Source organism: Protopterus annectens, chromosome 5.part1 (genome assembly GCF_019279795.1).
Source record: "Protopterus annectens isolate FY-2018-M chromosome 5.part1, PAN1.0, whole genome shotgun sequence".
NCBI lineage: Eukaryota > Metazoa > Chordata > Ceratodontiformes > Protopteridae > Protopterus > Protopterus annectens.
The window spans coordinates 680,405,994-680,418,780 of NC_056736.1; the positions used below are offsets into that span (position 1 = coordinate 680,405,994).

Sequence of the window (12,787 nt, forward strand, 5' to 3'; positions counted from 1 at the left end):
GGATAAACCTATAATCTGCGAGATTTCAAAATGGGTTTAAGGGAGGCTCTTTTGTTGAGTCTTATGCCTCTGTCTGCTCTTAACCTTAGAATCCAGTTTATCTCTTTCTTTTCCATACCATTTCTGATGCCTCCTTGTTTAATCATGGATGTAACTGTGTCTATGACTACGAAACTGAAATTATGAGAGTCACACTGGCTTATTACATGTTTGGCTAAAGCATTGCAATGCAAGCAGTTTTTCTCACATACACATCCTATACTTCCTCTTGTATTCATACTATTTTATACAAGTTTTATATATGTATGTTTTATTTAGATCTACTTGTTTTATAGGATGACTATACTTGCAATAGTCAGGTTTTAAATGAATAGAATTTTATTTATATATTTATACAGTTGACAATAATATGTTAATTAATCATTATTCAATCAACTAATAATCTTGAGATACTATATAAGGACTGAGTTTTGGGATAGGTGTGTCTTGGTCTGATGAAGCGACTGTGAAAGCGCTTAGCATGTACACCAATAAAGTCTGGATTTTGTGTCAATAGTGGAAGTTCGTATTTCAACAGGAAAAGTTTGTGTTTGCTGCTGCATGGTTGCTTCTGCCATATCTTTATTGCTTATTACTTTAATATATTTATTTGAGTGGAGAGGCATTTATTCCACTGAGTGTGTTCTACTTTTCATCATTATCAACAATTAGTTTATATCCAGTGGTCTGTCTGTTTTATTACCTCAAGATCAGCAAAAAAAAAAAAAAGAAAACAAAACAAAATCAGCTTGTAAATTTATACAGTTTCAGTTATTGTGTTACTGTGGGGTTGAGGTATTAACCAATCATTTTATTGAGTAGTAAACTAACAATTTTCATTAACTATTTGTTTGAAACATACTATCTAGCTACATTTTTTGAGATTTTTAATATTTATTCATTTATTTTTCCTTATCCCCATTCAGCACTTAATACAAGTCAGGGTCACAGGGAAGCTGGAACCTGTTCTGGCACTCAAACAGAAGAAATAACGTGCAAAAGAGGTTGTCATTCCACCATAGATATACTTGACAAAGTGGTCTGCCATCAAGGTTTGAAACTTTGTTTGTGTCTTTTGGCTTTTTCCCGGTTAGGGGTCGCCACAGCGGAACTCCGGTCTGCTAATGATTGGCAGTTGATTTTTACGTACCAGCTTGCCAGGCCTGATGCACAACCTTCAATGAAGGTATGCCCATTCACGCATATCACCATGCAGAAGACGCTCTAGCTGAGAATCGAACCGGACAGCGTCTTACTGTGAGGCGACAACGCTACCGCAGCACCACCACCGCGGGTCTCCATCAAGGTTTGAAACTATTACATAAACATAAATGTTTTCCAAACTACTGCATGGATTTAGCTAAGATAAACACACATGCATTCCTTTGACTTTCTTCAGATACCATTCTTGTAAACATTGACAACTACACATTAATTGGGGATCTCTTTTTGTTGATAAGAGCAAGACATTTAACATGGAGAGTCATAAATTGCTCCTTCAGCTACATTTGACTTTAGAGGTCATTACTAAGAAGAATAGAGGGATCCCAATATTTATTGCATTTGTTTTCCAGGGTAGAGCACTGATCTCCCTGGACCTTTTTCAGACCCCACTTGGGGCGGTGTTTGGTTAAGTGACTTTCTCAGAGTCACACAGTTGGGCATTGGAGGCTGAGAGAATCAAACCTTGCACCAAAGGACTGCAGGAAACAGCTCATTATCAGCTCCTCATTACACCAAGCCAACTGCCAGACAAACCCAATAATTACTGATCTATCATATCATAGTTGTCTTTCAACAATCTTGTTATTAAGCTAGGGGAAAAAAACATGCTGTTCAGAACCTCATCCAAACTTAACAAGTACCTCTTGATGGGAGCATACAAAAGACCACTGACATCAGTCACATACCTTGATATCTGACTCATTGAATATTATAGATGTCTAGGGACACTTGTCTAACTGCTAAGGTCATCAGGTAGCTGTATTTCTGTCCATAACACTCAGAACACTAGGAACAAATAACACTGAGTCATTCTTGGCAAAGAGGTAGTGGTGCATAAAACAGAATATTCCTCAGCTCTCAAGTGCCATATTTCTGCAAAACTATGCAAGAGCGTTACCTCAGGAACCACATTTATTCTTCTAGCTGTTAGTGTAGGAGGACTAAAGCTCTAACTTGTTAATGAACTGCTGTCTTTTCCAGCAGCACAGGGTTTCAATCTTTCGACCTTTATCAGGGCCGGCCTTTGGTTAACTGATGCCCTAGGCAAAAGGTCTCCACAGCACCCCCCAACACCACACAGTGCCCCCATCCTAGTCTGCTTACACTATCCAGATTACTGGAAAAGCACCCTTGCTAGATCAGTGCCCTAGTTGGCCACCTATTTGGCCTATGCCTAAGGCTGTCTATGCCTTCATTTACCTGCTGTGTGGCCTTGAGCAAGTTAATTAATCAGATAGCGCTTTGGGGCAATTGAGGATTTGAGCTAGGCTCTTTAGTGGCCTTCTGGGCTGAATCCTTAGTAACTCCCTATGGAAGCTAAAAGTGGAGAGCACTGGCTTACTCTACAAAGATCTGAATTATTACCTCGCATCATTTATTCAGTAGACTGCACACTCACCTTTGAAGTTTTGAAAATCATTGGGCTGTGGTTTCAGTTTCGACATCAAGTACTTAATTTAATGTTCCAGTACAAGGCAGAACTCCTGAGGTATTTTCCCTTGGATGAAACATTAAACTGAGGTCCCATCCATCTGCAGTAGTGATCAACAAAACTTGCTTCACTCTTATTGAAAAGTGAGAAGAATTTTCTTCTTCCTTATAAATACCAGCCTGGGTCTTCATTTAAAACAGGCTACATTCAGTGACAAACGTTAACAAATAAAGAGCGTATTTGTTGTTCTGCCCATTAGTGCTCAGACTATTTTTGGAACATTGTTTCTCACTTGACAAGTGTCTTAGACCCTGAGAAGGTTAGGACTCAATCACTTCTATAACAGGTGAGGCTGTAATACTGTTCAGCCTTGCCAACAAATGCCAGGTAAGTAATAATGTCATCTCTGTTCGTGGGCTCACTGCTGGATATAATACTCATTTTGTTCAGAATGTTCCAGAACAACATATATTAGGGATGGATTCCTATTACAAGAACAAACGTTCACTACTTCGAACATGTAATAGGAAGCCTCACTTCTGCGAAAGTTCACTTTAATGAAAGTGAACTTTTGAGTAAGTGCACTTCACCGAAAACACCGCAGCACAGTGGAGGACATAAAAAGCAAGCTATGTCCTCCACTATGGTGTGATAGTCATGGTCCTTAGGGTTAGGGCACGGGTTAGGCTAAGGGGATAGTTAGTAAAGCTATCCCCTTACCCTAACCTATGCCCTAACCCTAAGGTTCATGACTATCACACCACAGTGGAGGACATAGCTATTTCCTTCACTGCACTGCAGTCATCACAGACCTTAGGGTTAGGGCATGGGTCATGGTAAGGAGATAGCCCTACGGGCTATCCCCTTACTATGACCTGTGCCCTAACCCTAAGGTCCGTGAGTACTGCATGGAAGTTCAGTACAACACCCGTTCGTTGTACTGAACTTCGTGTAAGTGCACTTTCAATTAAGTGCACTTTTGCTGCAGTGAGCATTCCATGCACTATTTCGAATTAGTGAAAATTCGATCTAGTTTATGGAACCCATTAGGGATAATATGCAGCTTAATTCTTACACCAAGCATATGCATTTCATTCATTCTGCGTCACTTCAGATATCCTTATTTTTAATGTAGTTCAACTATACTTTGCTTCTACTATTTATTTAATTATTTTATTTATTTATTTATTCTAGAGTATCTTTTGGTTAGGTATTTTTGCAGAACTTGAGATTATACAAATGAATGCATGTTTCTGCATGTACTCCCCAGCACTAGCTTAACATTTGAATATTTTTTATAATTTTGTATTCTAGAGAGCACAGTATAACTTAAAGCTATGCACGTTGATGCATAGTTCTTATTTTGACAGTTTATATTTGACAGTTTGAGAGCATCTGACAGCATTCTATATATCATGGAATTATCTAACGTGATGCTAAGTTTGCTTATATGTACAACATACATTTATTAATTGAAATGTGCCTAACTGTATCTGATGCATGCTTAGCTACTGAAACTGCTTATATATATATATATATATATATATATATATATATATATATATATATATAAAACAATGTATTATTATATACACACCTATATTTTAAATTTAGTCAAATATTTGGTCAAAAGAACGAAATAAGACATGTTCAGATATTATGAGAATCCTCTGTTAAAATCTGAACACAGACACATATTTCACTTATATCCAGATTTTTTTTATTTATTAGTTAACTGGGTCAGTTAACTGGTTCCAAGACAATTAGCTGTGGTAACCTTTTCAGAGGAAGATGTACAAAATAAACAGATATTTAACAGATTGCTTGAATAAGGGGTTAATTAAGTTACATAGTCAAGATAGTCACAAGTGGCGTCCCACAGGGTTCTGTCCTGGGACCACTCTTGTTCGGTATATACTTTTCCGAGGTACAGGCAAACGTTGGAGGACTATGGCTCACCAAGTTCGCAGACGACTGCAAACTGGGCACCATAATCAACTCTCCAGCTGACACAAACATCCTTCAAAAAGGTCTCACAGAGACAGATAACTGGTGCCAGCACCATGGTTTAAAGCTAAATGCCAAAAAATGTATAGTCATACCCTTTGGCAAAAACAATGTACCCACAAATTACCACATAGACGGAAACCCATTAAGTACAGAGAAAGTTATTAGGGACCTGGGGACCCAAGTTGATAGCAATCTCTCCTTTGAAAACCACATTGCCAAAGTGGTTAGAAAGACCTTCTACATAGCCCACCTCATCACGAAGGGTTTCACATCTAGATCAAGAGAGGTAATCATGCCCCTTTATTCATCCCTCATCAGGCCCATCATAGAATACAATGCCCCTTTTGGGATGCACCTTATCCAACACCTGCAGCAATTAGAGAAACCCCAAAAGTATCTCACCAAGAGGATCAAGGGTCTCAAACATATGCCATATGCTGCTCAGTTAAAAAAACTCCAGCTCTACTCAGTTGCATACCGCCTACTTCGAGGCGATCTATGCCTGACATTCAAATCTATGTCAAATCCAGAATTAATGGACATGCTCCACCTCAGTAAATCTAAATCCCTTAGAGCCACACGTTCGAGGGACTTGAACCTCAGCACAGAAATAAATAGAACTTGCTGGAGGGACAGGTTCATAACCCAGAGGCTCCCTTCGCTCTGGAATAGAATTCCAGTTCATGTGAGGTAGAGCACCTCACTGAATCGCTTCAAGAAGAATCTCGATAGGTGGATGGGGGATCGTAGGTTTGTCCCAGGGATTACTCCCGTGTCACTATTAGACAGAGGCACAGTAAACTAAACCTTAAAAAGGGCACAGTATACTCAAATCAAGGGGTGGCGTAAGCCATACAGAATCGGGCTAGGCTTATAATTGCCCCAGGGCAGATAGCCTAGTATGAACCTATGAACCTATGGATGCAATATTACAAACTCAAGAGTGTGCAACAGTTTGGCAATGCTTTCAGAATGGATCAGGTTTCATTGTAGATCATCTGTTTATTTTATTGTAATGTATATAGTACATATATAGTTATGACTCGGATGATAACACTACAGCTAGATCATATCTCAAGGCATCATAGCCAGGGGCAAGGACATTACAATAAAGTATACATATAGCATAGTAGTTCAGAGTACATGAAAAAGAGTCCTGGCTGTCCAGCCTGTGACTGGACAGTAAACAGAAATGAAATGCTATTAAAAAGAAATGAATGTAAGAGTATCAGGAAATGAGGTTGGTCAGAGGGAGATTAGTGGCCTTGAACTGAGTGACTGAACTTATACTGTTGAAATAAAAATTAAGAAAGAGGTTTTAAGAAGGCAACTTAGCTAGCATATACATAAAACTGGCACACCCGGAGGAATGAAGGAAGTGTTCACAGAGCTGTGTTGGAACTTCCTTAACATTTCCTGATTTACTGTGGTAGACTATTCTGTATCAAAGGGGCAATATTGGAAGAGGCTTTTTCTATAAGAAGGTGGGGAGTAATGATGTTACTTGCACATTGCCTACTCTGAGGAATATGTAGTGAGTGGAGTTGTGATTTACCGAGCTGCCTGGTACTTTAAATTATTGCTGAGTGGTCTGTAAATGCCTTGTGAACAGCTTTTTAGTTTACTTTATAGTTGCTTGGTCTATAAATGCCTTGTGAGCATGTGTACATATGTCAGCTGTAAATGGTTAGATCATTTGCGCACTGTTTATCTGTATATATATGACTGTTTCGGTGTTTGTAAATCTACTTGCCTTTTGCCTAGATCAAGGCTAAAACTGGACCTTTTCGGTCCATTCTTCCTGTTAACAAATGTCACAAAATGGATTTGTGACATTTCACAGTAATAGAGATTTAACATTTTCTTGCTGTATAAAACAAGGATGCATCATCTCAGTGCATGAACTTTTGTCTTTGACATTAATCTGAAAATAACCCAAATCTTTAGAAGGTTAGCATGGTTGAGAAGCCATTAAAGTAAGATGACAGGACCACTTTCATGGGTGAGATGACAAAACAACTGATATTATAGGGACTACTGAATAAGTGATGCTATAGGGACCACTACTGGAAGCTACTCACATCAAAAAATGTCCGACCTTGCACAACATGATGATAGATAAATGCCATGTATGTGGCTGGATGACTGTCCTTGGAGAATTAAATTATAGACTTCCCATACATGTCAAGCAAAGCACCTCACTGGCCCTCTTCAAGAGAAATTTGGATGAGTGGATGGGAAATCGAAAATTCACCCCAGGGATCACTCCCGTGGCTTTACTCGACAGAGGTACTGGGAACTAAGGTCGGGTGTGACGATGCCAGGGTAATCCTATGGGCTAGGCTTGTAAAGGCTACAGGGCCATTAGTTTAATAATCACCTATGAACCTATAAAACATATCCACTTCCTGGAAAGAAGGCATGATTTCCAGTAACCAAATGTACCATTTGTAGTACTTTTGCCCAATGGGTTAACTGTCCCAGAAGATGAGTTTAGATACATAATGTGGTCAGCTTACTGTTACAAGGATATACATGACTTGGACAGCAAATTGACTACTTTGTAAAAAAAAAAAAAAAAAAAACAGTAAATGAAAGATTCTAATTTCAGAAGTTTTCAGTTAACTCATTTAAACTTTTATTTTTTTATTTTTTTTTTAAGTAAATGAATCAGTAAAACCATTAAGTAGGATTACCAGAGATGTAACCATTCTTCTTTGAGAAGCAGTCCTTCAAAACATGTGCTATTCAGGAATTTACAGAATGATTGTGTAAGAATGTCTATGGTTTGTTGCAGTTCAGAGCAGAGTATACAGAAATGTATACAGCTAAGGTTCCTCTAAAACAATTTAATTAACAGACTTATGCCCACACAGTAGGCTAAAAAATACAGTATATGTATTCTTTATCCTAACACAATCAAAATGTTCACAGTCCAGGCATGCCTCTGCAGCCTCTACAGAATGAAAAATATTAGCAAGAAGAAAAACAAGCCAACATTGAGATTTCAAATTACAAGAAGTATATAATCTACCAGATAAAACCAAAGCCATATGTGCAATCCATTGCATACAAAATTACTAGAAGTATATAATCTACCAGATAAAACCAAAGCCATATGTGCAATCCATTGCATACAAAAACTTGTCTGAGATATAAATAAACTTCACTTTACCAGCCTTAAACCACCTCTACTATTCTCAATAAAGAAAAATATATTAAGGACAATAATATTGTGGCAAATTAGAGGAGCCAGGCAGGAAGCCTTGCATTACTTGTAAACCTAGCAGTTTAACTATGTCACCAGAAAGATTAAAGAAAAAAAACATTGGTGGCTGTCCTTTACTACATTAGCCAACAGTTATGAAAAAAGAAACATAAAACCTAAATGGTAAAATACAGAGTTGCTATAGTTACCTTACTGAAAATTGTAGCCAGCATTTAAGCTAGCAGACTGCTATTTGTAAACATTTTATGTGATTTTTTTACAGAACTCTACTAATCAAAAACATTTGCATGCTTTAAGTTTTTCTTCATTAAATTCAACTTTGTGAATTTATGTACAGGCACAGAAATGCGGAATGTAACCTTTATCTGACTCAGAAGGCACATGTTTCCACTGCATTTGGAGTTTCCATTCTCATGAATTTATGATATGCACCTCATTTGTTATTTTTTCCCACAGTGTAAGTGGAACCAGGTCTCTGCCTCTGTTAGCTCTTGAAAACTGATATTCTACCTTTGTTTGATTCATTTTAATGTGACTTTCCACAATATCAGTGGTGGTCTGTAATCACATGGAATAGAACAAAGGAAAATGAATGACTCTCATTTCAATGGGGGTTAGATCACCTGAGAAGTCACAAAGCCCACTGGAAAGTGCTAAGCTGTGCACAAAGATAGCAGAAACAACATGAACACTGAGCAAAATAAACAGAAAAAGACAAAAAAAAGAGAGTGCCTTTAAGACAGTGCATATGAGTGTACACTACGGTACAAAGTTATTTCCAGGAAATGAAATTCAAGGAAGCATAGATACTTGAGAAACAGCTGTTAACTTCATCTATTCTTTCTGATGTACAGAAGCAAACATTACAGTTTGTTTTTTTATATAATGATCAGTATATAATGAATAAAGTTTTTTTTGCCATTAGTACAGTGTTCACATTGTATTTCTCAATGCTGACTTGCCATACAGTAACATAGAACAGAGTAGGAATAGGCAAAAAAGTACCTTTAATAAGAGGTAGCCTGAGTCCTATATCCAGCTTTTCATTTCAGTTGGCCGAGGATATTTTCATCCTTTGAGGTACATGGTTCTGGTGTTTGTCAGGCCACTTGAAACACACTGCCATAGCTGCACATGGAAAGGAAAGACAGCACATCTTGTGAGAAGCATCAGTTCCTAACATCCTTATATGGGACCCCTTCTGGACTCAATTATGATCCTTACGTTTTCCATCTTGTGACTTTTTGTGCAGGGTCCTAATGTCTGCCCTATTCTGGAATGAGAAACACACAGAGGCAGTTCTTTTTATGACATAAATCAAAGTATTTTTCCAAAATTACAAGCCCTTGAAAGCTGTAGTAGTTTATCTCACTCCCGGCTTCAGATGATGCAGGAGTGACGCTATGCTCCCACATGGAATGATATACTTGTGTGAGTGTGTCTGTGTGCCTGTGTGTTCAGAGGGGTGTGGACAGAATAAAACAATGGAATGTTGCTATTTTAGCCTTGCCATTATATGAGCTGACCAAATCAACAGGTTTTTACTTCTGTAACATTTCCAGGTTTCATATTTAAAACTACTGCCAACAATAATGCTTTATACCTTTCAAGCGTTTCCACATCTTAAAATGATTTTTTCTTTAAATATTTCCTTCATTTTTATTTCTTCTTCCTTAAACTATTAAGTATCTTGGATAATTTGTAAGCAGACTGTTTTAGTGCAATAATCAGCAGATGTAATGCAGTTTAATTTTATGAAGAACAAAAACATTTGTTACTACAGCCGGCGGACTGGTCTACAGACCATTTTCAGCCATTACTCAGGCCAGTGTGGCAGATGCAATGTTGACATTGCATCTATTAGAGATTACATAATAACGACAGAGCAGAAATATACGGACAAAACAAAACAGCTATCAATGGATACAGAATTAAATCTGCAAAAAAATAATTATAATTACAGATTAACAATAGTGTCATCACAGATTATCAATGCTAGAATCTTATCTTGATAAAGAAATGAAATTTGTACACTTTAGAAGTATGTGAGGAATAAAGTTTGATCTATTCTAAGGTTTGCCATATGTGCTTGCTGCATGATGTAACTTCATGTCAGGTTTTAACATACAGGTGTATCATCATCATCATCATCATCCTAACCCCATTTTCCTATTTTCTACATACCATCATGGTGTTGCTTCCACTATCACGGTATCTCTCGATTCAATGCCACTCTCCTACCTCATGCCTGACTGTCACAAGTCTTCTCTCACACAATCCATCACTTTGCTGGATACTCTTGGTTCCTCCAGCCATCTTCCTGTCTGACCCAAATCTTCTTCACAAGATTGTCTTCTGCTTTCAGGGACATGTGATCTAACCACAGTAATCTATTCTCTTTGACCTTCTCTGCAATTGGAGTTACTTTGGCTTCTGTTCTGATGTTCTTATTCCTTCATCTGTTCTGTGTGCATCCTACCACCCTTCTCAGGCACTTCATCTCCACCACCTCTAGCTTCATCAACTGCTCTGCCTTTACTGTCCAGGTTTCTGTAAAATACAGTAGCACTGGTCACAACACTGTTTTGTACACTTTACTTTTCAGCTTCTTTGGCATTCTTCTGTCACAGACTACACTTGACACTCTGTGCTAGTCGGCTTCAGCCCCTCTGATTCTAGCTTTGACCTCCTCATTCAGACTTCCCTTCTACTCAATCACCCATCCTAGGTATTTGAAGCTGATAACCTGTTCCACTATTTTCCCCTTCTGTCTTAATTCTCAGGTTATATAACTGTATATATATATATATATATATATATATATATATATATATATATATATATATATGGGTCTACTGCTTTTGGTCGAATTACATTTGGTCGAAAATGATTTCAGGCAGCCCACTTCACCAAAAATGCATTTCACTGAAAATCCATTTGGTTGAATTCCATTTGGTCAAAAATGGAATATAGCCCCTGCCCCACTGCAGTGCGACCCTGGAATGAGAATATAAAGTTGGGGGGTGTGGGGGGCACAGCCCCCCCCACATAATAGCAGTGTATTCACTATTATATACATGTGTATCCATTACAAATACATTGAAACATATAATGTCAGTAAAAACTAGTTGCAAAATATGGGGGACTATACCCCCCACACCCCCCTTACTTTATATTTTCACTTCAGAGTCGCACTGTAATGGGGCAGGGGCTATATTACATGTTCAACCAAATGGAATTCGACCAAATGAGCTTTCAATCAATTGAGCTTTCAGTGAAGTAGGCTGCCCAAAATCATTTTTGACCAAATGTAATTCCACCAAAAGCAGTAGATCCATATATACATATATATATATATATATATATATATATATATATATATATATATATATATATATATTATACATGAGTGTGTGTGTGTGTGTGTGTGTGTGTGTGTGTGTGTGTGTGTGTGTGTGTATATATATATATATATATATATATATATATATATATATATATATATGTGTGTGTGTGTGTGTGTGTGTGTGTGTGTGTGTATATATATATATATATATATATATATATATATATATATATATATATATGGACCTACTTCTACTTACCAAAACCCACTTTGTCAAACTTCATAATGAGGAGACTAAGTTGCCGAAGACATAGTTTCATGAACACACGGATCACCGTATAATAGCTCTGGGACAGCTTGGCTAACATGGTGAACTTTGCTCTTTTCTCCACTATAGTGTGATCTCGGAATTGATATATTTAGTTGGGGGGTTGGGAGGGGTAAAGCCCCCCTCTTGGGTGGGTTTGATTTGCTTTGGCTTGTTGTTGAAGTGTTGCTGGACAAGTGGTTCATTTTCTGGAGTTCTTTTACGGTGATGTGGGTGTTCATGAAACTACATCTTCTGCAACTTTGTCTCATCATTATGAAGTTCGACAAAGTGGAATTTCAGTAAGTAGAAGTAGATCCATATATACACATACTTCAAAACGGAATTCCTGGGTTTTATGTATAGTTGACATATATCGTCAAAGCTGGATTCTTGGGTTTTAAAACGGATGCATATAGATTAGATACACCTTCAAAGCTGGATTCTTGGGTTTTAAAACGCATGGATATAGATTACATACACCTTCAAAGGTAGATTCATCTTGTTTTCGCTGTCGATATTTTTATTTTTCTTAACATACTGCTGCTACGTCTTCGTGTGATCCATTGAAGCTTTTTGATGTCACCAGTGTTAGCAAATTTCCATTTAAAATGCCTTAACCTACTCCACCCTGCACTGCCATCAGGGAAATGAATGTCAGTCTCTCTACTGTCCTATTTCTGGCCTTTCAATGTCTAGTGTTTTATAATACAGCTAAACAAAGTAAAGGCTACAAGATGCTAATGAGTTTCATCTTGTAGTCATGGGTTTGATCATAGGAAATTACTAGTCTATTGGCCCTGAGGCCCTTGTAAGCCTAGCCAAGAGTTTAGCCCATGTTTACACAAGTCAGCGCCTGATGCCCCTGTCCTGCAGAGACACGGGTGGAATCCCAGGGGGGTATTTTCTGTTTCCCACCCAGTTACTTGATTCCCATATTATATATTGTGTGACTGTGAGCGAGTCCCCTACCCAGGCAATGGCCTGTGTTGTACCATCTAAAACCAGTTACTCCTTTTGTTTCTCTTTTGGTTAATGAATGAATAAATAAATAAAAAGTGGTAGTGGTTTGGTTATACCTTACTGTGGTCTATAATTAGGGTTCAGATAGACTTTTCTGTACATTTTTACAAGATGTCTTGATGTAGACAGCATTCTCCAAAAGACAGATGTTGTTCTTAACATATGTCTTCTACGAGG

The 12,787-nt window shown here is 37.8% G+C and overlaps 1 protein-coding gene across 1 annotated transcript in view; it reads right to left on the bottom strand.

Moving 5' to 3' along the window:
• The window catches only part of LOC122803597 (transforming growth factor beta activator LRRC32-like), a 192,071-nt gene extending 182,743 nt beyond the window's left edge, over positions 1–9,328 (bottom strand). Inside the window, exon 1 of the mRNA XM_044073298.1 lies at positions 8,940–9,328. The gene's annotated coding sequence lies outside the window, so the exon portion shown is untranslated. The remainder of the gene's footprint in view (positions 1–8,939) is intronic.
• Between the last annotated feature and the right edge of the window lie 3,459 nt (positions 9,329–12,787).